The sequence below is a fragment of the Nicotiana sylvestris genome, chromosome 1 (assembly GCF_000393655.2).
Source record: "Nicotiana sylvestris chromosome 1, ASM39365v2, whole genome shotgun sequence".
In the NCBI taxonomy this organism is placed as follows: domain Eukaryota; kingdom Viridiplantae; phylum Streptophyta; class Magnoliopsida; order Solanales; family Solanaceae; genus Nicotiana; species Nicotiana sylvestris.
The window spans coordinates 3,263,592-3,279,566 of NC_091057.1; positions in this window are offsets into that span (position 1 = coordinate 3,263,592).

The following is a 15,975-nucleotide window of genomic DNA, read 5'->3' on the forward strand; positions in this document are numbered from 1 at the left end:
GAAGATGAGAATCAGCAGCAGTAATAACAATACAACACAACAACAACAGTCCAGCAACAGTAACAACCCAGGAACAGAGTTTGCAAACCAGTGGAGCAGTAATCCCAAAACAAAAATTTCTAGCTTGTATGAAACAACAACAATTAAAGCTGATTTCAAACAATGAAAGAAAGCAGAAGATTTTTTTTAGTTTTTTTTTATTTGAATGTTTGAATATTTTTCGGAATTTTTCTCTCTCTTAAATATTCAGCTCTTTTTTCTCTCTATTTGTGTTTTAATTCTCTCTCTTATTATTCTCTGTTATTCTCTCTTTTTTGTATTCTTCTCTTATTTTCTTCAAAAATCTGATTCAAGACTTCTATATATATCACATCCCATAAATCTTTTAATCAATTAAAATCAACTCATTATCTTCCCACTCATCCACATTACATTAAATAAGTATATCAACCCCACCCCATTATATTTTGTCCCTCATGCCTACCATAAACAATTACCATATTCCCCTCCATTATATTTTGTCTTGTCCCCCATTCAATTAAACAATAATATCAAAACCCACCCTATTACATTTTGTCCCTCATGCTTAACATAAAGAATTACAAAATGTTCAATTACCAAACTACCCCTCCGACCTTATTGCAAATACCATTTTACCCCTGATCGTACTACAAATTACCAAACTACCCCCATCAGCTATAACAATCAATTAATCAAACTTAACCAAAATATAGACAATATGATCAATTTCTAACAATGTTCAAACAACAAATCACATGAACATGATTTCTTCAATATTTCAACAACAAATCACATGAACATGATTTCTTCAACATTTCAACAACAAATCACATGAACACAAATTGAACAACAAAGAACAACTAAAATTTGATTGAACAATATTTTAGCAACAAACAAACCTATTTTCAGATTCAACAACAACAACAACAAACAAGTATATTCAGATTTCTAAATTCAATAATATTGAACTTAAAATCAACTCTAACAACATTACAACCAACAATTCCTATATTAAACTTAAACAAGATTATGAGACAAATTCAAGAAATAATCATAAATGATAAACAAGAAATCAAACTATACAAATTTCGGATTCAAGATCAACCAAACAAAGTATGAACATGAATGAAAATATTCAATAACAATAACAAACAAACTTTGTTCAAACTTCGAATTAAACTTAAACAAAACAAATAAACATATTCAAATTACTAATCTTCAAATAATCAATTAATCTTTCTTAAATTAAATCCAACCAAAAATATAACAAAGATATATGATCCAAAATTAAAAAGCAAAACATAACTTCACATTAAATTACTAAATTAAAAACGAACTTCAAACAAAGATGAACATGAACTAAATCTATTTTTAAACAACAAAACATGACAGATTCACATGATTTAAACAATGTTAACAATTTCTGAAAATACATAAAACACATGAAACAAATTGAAGAAATAATTAATTTAAACTTCAATTTGAATCTAACAAACATTAAACTAACAATTCCCTTTTTACAAAAATGAATAAAATCAACATGAAATAAACATGAAAAACAACTAATTAATTTCCCATTTGAATCTGAAAATTAAATTAACAAAACACATGAACAAATTAAAAATTAATTCAAACGATAGACATGAACAAAACAAGGATCGAACATTTATCGATTTTTACTTTGAGAAATATAAAAACGAAATATGGACAAAAATAAAACTCAAAACCAACTAACCGGAGATGAATCAACGACGAACTCGATTGTAAACAAATCTGTCCGGGCCTCGACTCAACGAAAGACCTTCGAACTTTGACGAGACGAAGAAGACGAAGCAAGAGTAGAAGCCGAAACGTGAAGCAGGCGTAGCTGGCCATGGCAAAGAGGCAACAGTGGTCGCGGCAGCTGGAAGGAGGAAGGGAAGCAGCAGCGACATGGGCTGAAACGTGAGCAGCTGTGCGTGATTGTCCATGGCGGAGAAGCAGCAGCTCGGAGGAGAAGAAAGGAGGAAGAGAAGCAGCAACACTAGAGCGCGGGCAACAACGGCTGCGTCAATGGCGGACGCGGGCAGCAGCTGCGACGGAGAAGGTGAAGGTCGACGAGCTGTTCGTCGTCGATGGAGCAGTGGAAACGCAGCAACAATGGAGGACAAAAAGCAGCAGCAATGAACGATGCAGAAACAGCTGCGACGATGGTCGTTTGGACGTGACGACGAAGAAGAAAGGCAGCTTGCTTGGCGTTTCGTTTGGAGAAGATGGAGTTCGTTGGAGCTGCTGGTTTTGTCGACGTTGGGCAGACATGGTTGGAAGGTTTGGATCTTTGGGAAGATGAAGAAAGAAAGAGGGGGGGGGATGGCTTAGCTCTTAGGGTTTTCTTGATTTTTCTTTTTTTTGTTTTGCTTTGTTTTATGAAAAATGAAAGAAAAGGGGGTTTGAGTCTCTTTGGGTTATGGACTAGGTCGACCCAGTTCGAAATGGACTGGGTCGTTTGGGAAGATTGGGTATTTTTTGGGCTTGTAGCTTGAATTTGAAGAAGAGGCTCAATTCCGACTTTCTTTATATTTTTGCTCTCTTTTCTTCTTTTATTTTTCTAAAACTAAATTATAAAAATACTTAACTTATTATTAAGAACTAAATTAAGTTATAAAGCACAAATTCACTCCCAATAACAATTAACACACAATTAAGTAATAATTAAGCATAAAATTGTATATTTGGACATTAAATGCTAAAAATGCAAACGATGCCTATTTTTGTAATTTTTATTTTTTGTAAAACAAACTTAATTACTAACAATTGTAGAATTAAATCCTACATGCAAAATGCGACATATTTTTGTATTTTTATTAATTTAACAAATAAATATGCACAGATAAATACAAATAATTATTCAAAAATATCACAAAATTGCACACCAAGAAAAATCATTTTATTTTTGAATTTTTGGGAGTATTTCTCATATAGGGCAAAAATCACGTGCTTACAGCTGCCCCTCTTTGCCGGAAGACACGAAGTGTTTTCGCGCAAAGATAAAGAGAGCGATTTTTGCCCGTCCGAGTACTCCGTGTGAAGCATTTTTTGAAAAAAGATTTAACTGAACCTTTGCTTCAGAGGTTTCCTACATATCCTGGGCTAAATAGGAATCAGGTCAATGTAGTTCGGGAAGTTTTTGGTAGTTGGGACTACCGTGGGACTGCAATGTTACTGTTGTTGCATGCTATTACCACTGCTTACCGATCTCCTTGTTACACCATGCTTAAAAGAAAACAAGAAGCTAGGCTAGACTGCAATTTGTTCTTGTTGCCTTGCTTTCTTGTCTGCTTGCGTTTCTTCCGGTGCTTTTCTTCCTTTTGACACATGCACTTGAGTTTGTGCTGGGACCTCTTGTTGCAACCTTTTGCTTCCCGGTGCTGGGGATTTTTATTGCTTCCTGCTGGGGATACCTGTTGTAACCCTCTGTTTTATTGTTCTCTGACTTGATCTTGAAATGTATGCCTCTGTTGTATGGGCGGGCTCCCAACTTCAATACTTGAAAATTAATGCTGAATGTATTCCTCTGTTATATGGGCGTGCTCCCAACTTCAATACTTGAAATGAAAAGACTGAAATGTATTCCTCTGTTATATGGGCGTGCTCCCAACTTCAACGCTTGAAATGAAAAGACTGAATGTATTCCTCTGTTCTATGGGCGGGCTCCCAACTTCAACGCTTGAAATGAAAAGACTGAAATGTATTCCTCTGTTATATGCGCGGGCTCCCAACTTCAGCACTTGAAATGTAAAGACTGAATGTATTCCTCTGTTATATGGGCGGGCTCCCAACTTCAACACTTGAAATGAAAAAAACTGAATGTATTCCTCTGTTATATAGGCGGGCTCCCAACTTCAATGCTTGAAATGTAAAGGCTGAAATGTATTCCTCTGTTATATGGGCGGGCTCTCAACTTCAACACTTGAAATGTAAAGACTGAATGTATTCCTCTATTATATGGGCGGGCTCCCAACTTCAACACTTGAAATGTAAAGACTGAATGTATTCCTCTGTTATATGGGCGGGCTCCCAACTTTAACACTTGAAATGAAAAAAACTGAATGTATTCCTCTGTTATATGGGCGGGCTCCCAACTTCAACGCTTGAAATGTAAAGACTGAAATGTATGCCTCTGTTATCTGGGCGGGCTCCCAACTTCAACGCTTGAAATGTAAAGACTGAAATGTATGCCTCGGTTATCTGGGCGGGCTCCCAACTTCAACGCTTGAAATGTAAAGACTGAAATGTATTCCTCTGTTATATGGGCGGGCTCCTAACTTCAACACTTGAAATGTAATACTGAAATGTATGCCTCTGTTCTATGGGTGGGTTCCCAACTTCAACACTTGAAATGTAAAGACTGAAATGTATTCCCTTATTCTCCAGGTGGGCTCCTGATTGCTGATACTTCAATTGTATTCCCTTATTCTCCAGGTGGGCTCCTGATTGCTGATACTTCAATTGTATTCCCTTATTCTCCAGGTGGGCTCCTGATTGCTGATACTTCAATTGCATTCCCTTATTCTCCAGGTGGGCTCCTGATTGCTTATACTTCAACTGTTCTTCCTTGTTTTCCAGGTGGACGCCTGATTGCTAATATTTAAACTGTTCTTCCTTGTTCTCTAGGTGGACGCCTGATTGCTGATACTTCCATTGTTCTTCCGTGTTCTCCAGGTGGACGCCTGATTGCTATTCAATTGCTCTTCCTTGTTCTTCAGGTGGACGCCTGATTGCTAATACTTCCATTGTTCTTCTTTGTTCTCCAGGTGGACGCCTGATTGCTGGGGATAATACCACTGGGGGAGTCTCCTTTCTTCCCCTCCTTCAAATTCAATTTTTTTTTCTTTTTTTTTTTTCAACACTGCTGGGGATAAAAGTGTTATCTTCTCGGGATAACGTTGTTGAGGATAACGCTGCTGGGGAATTTTATCCCTTCAAATCGATGCTTCATTCTTCTGGAAGCTGCTGGGGATGATAATGGCTTTTTGCTTTTTTGAGCACAAGTGTCATCCCTTTATTCTGTCTGCTGGGGAATACTTCCTCCAATGAACCTTATTATGTTGGGGCAACACTGGTTCAAACACCACTTCCCTTGAGACTGGTGCTATCTTTATTCTTCCTCGAATGGGTACCTGACTTCCAGAAAATTTTCCAAATGAAAGGAAAATTTTCTGCCCCAGTTTGACAGTCTCCCTTATGGCATGCATTTCTGTCATCAATGCCATTTCCTTTACCTGTTTCAAATCAAACAAAATTTGTTAGTTTAAAACGTGGTGGTTGGTTGTGATACTCCTACTGGGATGGTATTCCCTTTCTCCTTCCTTGCTCTGCGTTCCACAACTTGTTGGGGATGATATTATTTGCTGGGGATAATCCCTTTCCGCTGGGGATATCCCTATTCTTTTGTGGCACAGCTCGGAAATTGGCCTTTCCCCGACCTTTTAGTCTCGCATGAATTTCCCAAATCATGCTTATTGCTCTCCTTGTTTTGTCCATGGGCTCTGGTCTTGAGGTTTAATAACCTTTGATTTCGGCAAGGATATCCCTCTTGACACTCGTCAATCCTTTTGTTGGGGATATCTTTTTTTGACACTTGCCTCGCGCTTGTTCCTTCCTGACTATACCACTTGGATATACTAGTCAGATCTCATCCTGCATAATTGGAAAGCTGATGGCATATTTTGAAGTCAATTCTCACTTGTTCTGACCAGACAGACTCCACTGGGGAATATTTCTATGAAAGGAAAAGATAAAAGGGAACAGAATAAAAGACAAAGGAAAAATATGACTCTTTAACAAAAAAAACTATAAATAAAAACCTATCAAACGCAGACACCGACTCTAATGGTCATGACATGCATATGTGGCCTATCCTCCATCGTCAATCGTCTTTCAAGATCTTCCCTTGACTATCCCCCATCTGATTCCCAATCTTATTCGACTTGTAGTGCCCGAAGGGTTTTCACTATCAAGCCTCTCTCATTTTGGTCTTTCTCTCAGCTTTCATCGCCTTATGGTGTCCGTGAAGATCTTCACCGATAAGACTCTCATTTATATCACTTTCCAGCTGGGGATTTGGAGTGTTGCCGGTATGACTTTCTCTGCTGGAGATTAGAGTCCTTTCTATTGTGGAACAGAATGTTATATTTGCCAGTAAGACTCTCATTTGTCTAACTTGGCATCTTTTGAAGACTGATCAGAAGGTCTTTCTCTGGACCATAATGTGAGTTTTGGATAGGCTAGAAAGAAAGGGCATTAAAGACTCAAAAACAAATCAATTTGGGGTTCAAAATTACAACCTTCGAAATCATATTTTTTTTACAACAAGCGCAACCCTTGCCCCAGTTTCTTGCTTGGGGATTATTTATTATTATATATATTTTTTTTATTACACCATGTACACTGTGACCATTGTGGCCATTATGCACCCTATGACCGAGCCGTGAAGCGCCTACGTATCCTCTTTGAGGAATCAGGTCAAACGTAGTTCCCAATTCCTCTTTTTTCATTTGACTTTTTTTTGTTTTTTGTTATCATTTTTCTCTTCTTTTCCTTTTTTTTCGTTTGTTTTTTCAGACTCGTATTTCCTAGTCGTTGCTATTGATTCCGAACGAGGGGTATGAAAGAAAATAAATAAGGCTCAAAAGAGGAAACGAAGGATAAAGTGTTTAGGTAGCAGAACAAAATGCCTTCGTCATTCTAGTCTTTCAAACATGCCAAGGGCAAACAACGCAATTGAACATAGATTTATAGTCTCTTCCGATGGTGCTGGACTTGACAATTGTGTTAAACACTTGCTTTTTTCATTTGTCATTTCTAAAGCACCGTTGGGCGACACTCTCACTTCTCATTATCATGAAGACCCTTATGTCAATTTGACGAATCTTGCCTTTAACGATTTTCTTTATGTTTTACTTGCCCCAGTTCCACATGACTCGAGCTCCGAATAATTTCAAACCGTCCTTATTTCCTTTAAATGTTCTGATCACCTCTCCAGGATTTTATGATTAACTTTAAAGACTAGGCCCAAACTGTGTGCACATGTCATGTCACGAGAATCGGCGCTGAACAAAAATGATAAAAGGACTAAACAAAAAGATGACTGGAAACAATAAAAGACCGGCTTTTGTATTAGACTACCGGCGAAATGGTTTGAATAATAAAACAAACAAAACAACCAGAATAAAATCCTAACACAGCCTTGACAAAACTTAAACAAACTGATATGACAAACTGGAAAGATAAGAAGGTTTGACACAAGACAATATTCGGATTACAACCCTAAGAATAATCCGGACAACAGAAATGACAACAAAATAAGCCACCACAAGCTTCTCTCTTGCTAACCAAGGAACGGAGCGTCCTCCCACTTTATCAAAATTGGCATCTTAGACACTGAGCTTTGCATTAATATTGTCAAGACCATTGCCAACTTCAATATCATCAACCTTAGTCAACAAGTCCCAATAAGATTCGAGTGCTTCTGTTATCAAGCCTGATCCCTGCAAAGTGTGCTTCTGGGTCTTGTATTTCCGGCTTACCACAAACCAACCGCCTTAACTTTCTTTGTGATTCAAAGCGAAACAGGTTAGAATGGATTCCGTCGGTCCCCATTATTAATAACATGTTTTTTTCTTTTTTCTTTCTTTTCTTTCATTTTTCTTTTTTTCGATTTTTTCTTTTTTTCGATTTTTTCTTTTCCTTTTTTCATTCTTTTTTTTTTGATTTTTTTTTGATTTTTTCTTTTCTTTTCTCTTTTTTCATTTTTTGTTGTGGTCGAATCTTATGGAGATTGCCTACGTATCATGACCCCGCATGAATCAGACCTTGCGTAGTTCGGACCAATAAAAGATAAACAATATTAATCATTTTTTTTTCAATTTTCATATTAAAACAAACTGGGTTTCAATGGTTTGAATATGACCTACAAACTCGAAAATCGAACAACCCACATATTTTAATCAAAATATTTACAAACTCCAAAACAAAAAGGCCAGCTTCCTTTCCCCGTTTGTCAAATGCAACCAAACGGCTATTTTTGCAAATGTGGCCCCTTCCAAATCTCACATGAATTTTGAGGCCGGGGAAGATTATTTTGGCACTTTACAAACTTGACCGTTCTTTGACGAAAATAGCCTTTCGATAACTAAAAGATACTCTAAGTCTATTTCGGCAAGAACGGTTTAAGACACGGCCGAAGCTGGCTCGGCTTATTTTGACCAAAAAATTCAAATGGTATTCACCTAACCGCTGACTCTTTGTTTTTTTTTTCAAATTACAATGAAAACGTGGTGTTGCAAACACGGCCCTTCAGCACCTCGGGGACGAAGATTTTTAAGGCTGTGTGGGTGTTCCGGAGTTCCGTGGTTCTAGCACAGTCGCTCAACTGTCGTATTTGGCTCAAATATCTGATTTTTATACAATTATGAGTTTTATGCTAAATGTGCTAAATGTTACCGCTTTTATATTATCTGAACTGTATATAAACTGTGCCGACACCCTTCTCTCTTCACCTCCGGGGATGTGCTTACTGGTTGAGACTCCCTATTCTGTTAGTGTCATACCCTGAAATAAGAAAGAGGTCGGACAAGTTACGAAGCCGGATGGCCTTTTGGTTCCCGGTAAGTTGCCCCCTCCTCGACTCGAGTTGTTCCGCTCGGGTACACAGTCTAGTACACTGACCCAGGTTTTGAATATAGAATAACGTGACTTCATGCCGGATCCCTAGTAGGAACGCTTATTTGCATCACGTTGCATTTGACTTAGGGGACTCAACACAGGGGTTGGGTCCATCTAGGACTAGCAACCTGAAATGAAAAGACCATCCTGATGCATCCTACTTGCTCTGTACATATATTTGTTTCGAACCTGCATGTTGACCGGTTTTTGAATCTCGGGAATGTTGGAAAATTGAGAAAAAAAAAGGAGATAAGAGAAAAAAAATATCAGTTAGGGAGTTAATTGATTATTTTAGAAATAAAAAATCAATGACCAATTACTGGCGAAACTCTGCCGAAATTTTGAGAAAAAAAGGGGAAAATGTTTTATTTTGTTTTACTAAAAAAAAGCAAAGAGAAATAGAAAAAAAGAGTCTTTTATTTTTGGAAAGTTGGTTGTTGAAAAAGAAAAGGATAAGAAAAGTTTTTGTTTTAGTTTGAAAAACATAAGTTGTTTCATTATTTGTTGAAAAAGGAAAGGAAAAAGAGTCTTTTATTTTTAGTTTGGAAAACAGGTTGTTTTATTGTCTGTGGAAAATGAAAAAGAAAAAAGAGTCTGTTATTTTTATCTTAGAAAAATAGGCTGTTTTATTTGTTGAAAAGAAAAAAGAAAAAAGAGAGTCTCGTTTCTAAAAATTATTTTTATTCGCTTATGAAATGCCAAAAATAAAAATGAAAAAGAGTCATGTTTTAAAATAGTTCGGTTAATTTGCCCGAACTATGCGGGTTTGATTCTCACCGGATGTGAGATACGTAGGCAACCCTCATCGGGTCCAACCCTTTTTTTTGCTAAAATAGCCAAAAACCAATAAATAAATAAATAACGTGTCAAAATTTTAATTTTTGTCATAAATAAGTCGGGCGGTATCCAACCTCCCCTTTTGCTAAAAAATAACCAAAAAATATGTCAAATTTTAATTTTTGTTATAAATAAGTCAGGGTGATGCTGTTTTTGTCAAAAATAGCCGAATGTTCCCGAAAGGGACGCCGGAAGGCTGACTTCGCATAAACAGCCACCTTTTGGGTCATGTTTAGGATTTTGGTCCAGTTGACCCACACAGCCTTAAAAATCTTCGTCCCCGAGGCGCTGAAGGGCCGTGTTTGCAACACCACGTTTTCATTGTAATTTGAAAAAAAACAAAGAGTCAGCGGTTAGGTGAATACCATTTGAATTTTTTGGTCAAAATAAGCCGAGCCAGCTTCGGCCGTGTCTTAAACCGTTCTTGCCGAAATAGACTTAGAGTATCTTTCAGTTATCGAAAGGCTATTTTCGTAAAAGAACGGTCAAGTTTGTAAAGTATCAAAATAATCCTCCCCGGCCTCAAAATTCATGTGAGATTTGGAAGGGGCCACATTTGCAAAAGTAGCCGTTTGGTTGCATTTGTCAAACAGGGAGAGGAAGCCGGCCTTTTTGTTTTGGAGTTTGTAAATCTTTTGATTAAAATATGTGGGTTGTTTGATTTTCGAGTTTGTAGGTCATATTCAAACCATTGAAACCCAGTTTGTTTTAATATGAAAATTGAAAAAAAAATGATTAATATTGTTTATCTTTTATTGGTCCGAACTACGCAAGGTCTGATTCATGCGGGGTCATGATACGTAGGCAATCTCCATAAGATTCGACCACAACAAAAAATGAAAAAAGATAAAAGAAAATAAAAAATGAAAAAAAGAAAAATGAAAGAAAAGAAAGAAAAAAGAAAAAAAGATGTTATTAATAATGGGGACCGACGGAGTCCACTAACATGTTTCGCTTTGAATCACAAAGAAAGTTAAGGTGGTTGGTTTGTGGTAAGACGGAAATACAAGACCCAGAAGCACACTTTGCAGGGATCAGGCTTGATAACAGAAGCACTCGAATCCTATTGGGACTTGTTGACTAAGGTTGATGATATTGAAGTTGGCAATGGTCTCGACAATATTAATGCAAAGCTCAGTGGCTAAGATGCCAATTTTGATAAAGTGGGAGGACGCTCCGTTCCTTGGTTAGCAAGAGAGAAGCTTGTGGTGGCTTATTTTGTTGTCATTTCTGTTGTCCGGATTATTGTTAGGGTTGTAATCCGAATATTGTCTTGGGTCAAACCTTCTTATCTTTCCAGTTTGTCATATCAGTTTGTTTAAGTTTTGTTGAGGCTGTGTTAGGATTTTATTCTGGTTTTTGTTTGTTTTATTATTCAAACCATTTCGCCGGTAGTCTAATACAAAAGCCGGTCTTTTATTATTTCCAGTCATCTTTTTGTTTAGTCCTTTTATCATTTTTGTTCAGCGCCGATTCTCGTGACATGACATGTGCACACCATTTGGGCCTAGTCTTTAAAGTTAATCATAAAATCCTGGAGAGGTGATCAGAACATTTAAAGGAAATAAGGACGGTTTGAAATTATTCGGAGCTCGAGTCATGTGGAACTGGGGCAAGTAAAACATAAAGAAAACCGTTAAAGGCAAGATTCGCCTAATTGACATAAGGGTCTTCATTATAATGAGAAGGGAGAGTGTCGCCCAACGGTGCTTTAGAAATGACAAATGAAAAAAGCAAGTGTTTAACACAATTGTCAAGTCCAGCACCATCGGAAGAGACTATAAATCTATGTTCAATTGCGTTGTTTGCACTTGGCATGTTTTAAAGACTGGAATGACGAAGGCATTTTGTTCTGCTACCTAAACACTTTATCCTTCGTTACCTCTTTTGAGCCTTATTTATTTTCTTTCATACCTCTCGTTCGGAATCAATAGCAACAACTAGGAAATACGAGTCTGGAAAAAAAAATGAAAAAAAGGAAAAGAAGAGAAAAATGATAACAAAAAACAAAAGAAAGTCAAATGAAAAAAGAGGAATTGGGAACTACGTTTGACCTGATTCCTCAAAGAGGATACGTAGGCACTTCACGACTCAGTCATAGGGTGCATAATGGCCACAATGGTCACAGTGTACATGGTGTAATAAAAAAAATATATAATAATAAATAATCCCCAAGCAAGAAACTGGGGCAAGGGTTGCGCTTGTTGTAAAAAAAATATGATTTCGAAGGTTGTAATTTTGAACCCCAAATTGATTTGTTTTTGAGCCTTTAATACCCTTTCTTTCTAGCCTATCCAAAACTCACATTATGGTCCAAAGAAAGACCTTCTTATCAGTCTTCAAAAGATGCCAAGTCAGACAAATGAGAGTCTTACCGGCAAATATAACATTCTGTTCCACAATAAAAAGGACTCTAATCTCCAGCAGAGAAAGTCATACCGGCAACACTCCAAATCCCCAACTGGAAAGTGATATAAATGAGAGAGTCTTATCGGTGAAGATCTTCACGGACACCATAAGGCGATGAAAGCTGAGAGAAAGACCAAAATGAGAGAGGCTTGATAGTGAAAACCCTTCGGGCACTACAAGTCGAATAAGATTGGGAATCAGATGGGGGATAGTCAAGGGAAGATCTTGAAAGACGATTGACGACGGAGGATAGGCCACATATGCATGTCATGACCATTAGAGTCGGTGTCTGCGTTTGATAGGTTTTTATTTATAGTTTCTTTTGTTAAAGAGTCATCTTTTTCCTTTGTCTTTTATTCTGTTCCCTTTTATCTTTTCCTTTCATAGAAATATTCCCCAGCAGAGTCGCCAGAGCTGTCACACCTTCTTTTTCCGCCCCCGCGGGGGGCGTAGGGAGTTTTTTCCAATTAAAGGACAAAATATCTGATTTTAATACATGTTCAAAAACTATAGTGCAATTTTAACTTTTAACCGCTTTTATTGTTATTATTATTATTTTTACAAGAATGTGAACATTGTTTAAAACATGTCTTTGGATTACGTCACATGAAATGCACCCGCAATCCGGAACACATTTTATTCAATGTTTTGGGATTTGGATTTGGGTCGCAAAAATGCGCACCCGTGTTTAAGAATGTATTATTATTAACATCGTGCCTAAAGCGATTAACGTATTATTATTTATGGGTAAGACCGTGGAATTCACTAAACAGTCCATCCCGAATTCTAAATACTCAATTAAACATTTATTGAGGGCCCCGCAATTGGTGCATTTTATTGGGCGAGGCTCATTTCATTTATTTTTAAAAGACAATCCTAAAATGCCTACATTATTTTCTATTAAATCTGTCTCTACAAAATAAAATTAAAAAATGTCTTAATTTATTTACATGCTGAAATTAGCCAATAATATTTACTCTAAACAATATTTCTAGCAAGTTCCTACTAGATGACCTATTCGTTTGATTTTTGACTCGACGAAGTTACTACACCATTTATTTATTTAGGCAATATATGCAGATAGTTCAACTGTTAAACTATCGTCGAACGTTCCACTATATATATTAAATAGCTACATGATTCTGATTTTTGCAAGCTAAATAATTTATACATACAAATAAAATTCAGAATATAATTAAATATAATTCAGAATTTCAACTCTTCATTTTTTGTATTCATGCTTCATATTTCGGTTTACAATAACCAGCGTGTTAGTTGTGTACCTAATATTGGAAGCAAAAGAAAATGAAGATGAGAATCAGCAGCAGTAATAACAATACAGCACAGCAACAACAGTCCAGCAACAGTAACAACCCAGGAACAGAGTTTGCAAACCAGTGGAGCAGTAATCCCAAAACAAAAATTTCTAGCTTGTATGAAACAACAACAATTAATGCTGATTTCAAACAATGAAAGAAAGCAGAAGATTTTTTTTTAGTTTTTTTTATTTGAATGTTTGAATATTTTTCGGAATTTTTCTCTCTCTTAAATATTCAGCTCTTTTTTCTCTCTATTTGTGTTTTAATTCTCTCTCTTATTATTCTCTGTTATTCTCCCTTTTTTGTATTCTTCTCTTGTTTTCTTTGTCTGTGTCTGTTTTTTATCTGTCTGTTCATTTTGATTTCAAGACTTCTTATAACCCATCCCATAAATCTTTCAATTAATTAAAATCAATACTTTTTCTCTACCCAACCCATTATCTTCCCACTCATCCCCATTACATTAAATAAACATATCACACCACCCCATTATATTTTGTCCCCCATGCCTAACATAAAATAATACAAGATTCCCCCCACTAAATTTTGTCTTGTCCCCCCTTTATATTAAACAACTATATCACAACCCACCCCATTTCATTTTGTCCCCCATGCTTCATATAAACAATTACAAAATGTACAATTCCTAAACTACCCCTCCGACCCTATTGCAAATTACTATTTTACCCCCGAAAGTACTATAAATTACCAAACTACCCATCAGCTATAACACATCAATTAATCAAACTTAACCAAAATATAGACAATATGATTAATTTCTAACAATGTTCAAACAACAAATTTCATGAACATGATTTCTTCAACATTTCAACAACAAATCACATGAACATGATTTCTTCAACATTTCAACAACAAATCACATGAACACAAATTGAACAACAAAGAACAACTAAAATTTGATTGAACAATATTTTAGCAACAAACAATCCTATTTTCGGATTCAACAACAACAACAAACAAGTATATTTAGATTTCTAAATTCAATAATATTGAACTTAAAATCAACTACTCTAAAAACATTACAACAAACAATTCCTATATTAAACTTAAACAAGATTATGAGACAAATTCAAGAAATAATCATAAATGATAAACAAGAAATCAAACTATACAAAATTCGGATTCAAGATCATCCAAACAAAGTATGAACATGAATGAATCTATTTTAACACAACAAACATGACGGATTAAAACGATTAAATCAATATATTTCCTTTAACACAACTAAATTCTTTTTAGACAAATAACAAGATCGACGAATAAACAATTATGAACTTAAGCTTGAACTTAACAATATTAACAATTTCTAACAATACATAAACACATGAAACAAATTGAAGAAATAGTTAATTAAATTTCAATTTGAATCTAACAAACATCAAACTAACAAATATTCACTTAAACAATAATACAAACATGAAATGAATATGAAAACAACTAATTAAACTTCTATTTTGAAATCTGAAAATTAATTTAACAAAGCACATGAACATGAACAAACTAGAAAAATGATTTCAACGATGAACAACGAACAAAACAAGAATTGAATTCTTTAACGATTTTGGATCCGGAAAATATCAAACAAAAATATGGACAAAAATAAAACTCAAAAAAAACAACTAACCGGAGATGAATCAACGAACTTTGATTGTAAACAAATCTGTCCGAGCCTCGACCAAAACTCGAACAAATGACGACGAAGACGAAGAGAAATGAAGCAGCCCGCAGCTGGAACGATGAAGTGAAGCAGCAGCGCCGATTCAAAACAGCAGCAATAATTTAAGCGAAACAGAAGCAACGTTTGGTTGTTTGATCGGAGAAGATGAAGCAGCCACAGCATCGTGGCCATGGCGGAAACGCGAGCAACTCGACGTGAAGATGGAGGGGAAGAAGCAGCGTCGCGGCAGCATCGGTGGCGACAGGCAGCAGCAGCGTCGCAGCAACGACAGCATCAATAGCGGCTTGTTTGGACGACGCAGCAGTAGGGGAAGCCATGGAAGATGCAACATCAAGGTGACGATGAAGCTCATCCATGGCTGGACGTAATAGAAGGAGCAAAAGCTAGCTGAAACGCAGCGGGGAAGCAGCCATAGTCGAGCAAGCTTTAAGCTTGACGAGCTTCAATGGCGGATAGGGCTGGGGACGTTTAGTTGAGCCGTGGTCGTGAGGGTGACGTGCGTGTGTGTGTGTAGCCATGGCTTCTTGAGGTTGAAGGCAAAGGGAAGCCATGGGAGGTGGAGAAGCTTGAGAAAGAAGAAGAAGATATGAGGGGTGGGGGCGGATGACTTCTTAGTTTTTTAGGGTTTTTTCTTCTTTTTTTCCTTGTTTTGTGTTGTTTGTAAGACAATAGGGGTGTTGGGTTATGGACTGGGTCGACCCAGTTCGAAATGGACTGGGTCGTAGGGAAGATTTGGCCATTTTTTGGGCCTGTGGCTTGAAATCGAAGAAGAGGCCCAATTCCGACTTTCCTTATATTTTTGCTCTCTTTTCTTCTTTTATTTTTCTAAAACTAAATTATAAAAATACTTAAACTATTATTAAGAACTAAATTAAGTTATAAAAGTGCAAATTAACTCCCAATAACAATTAACGCACAATTAAGTAATAATTAAGCATAAAATTGTATATTTGGACATTAAATGCTAAAAATGCAAACGATGCC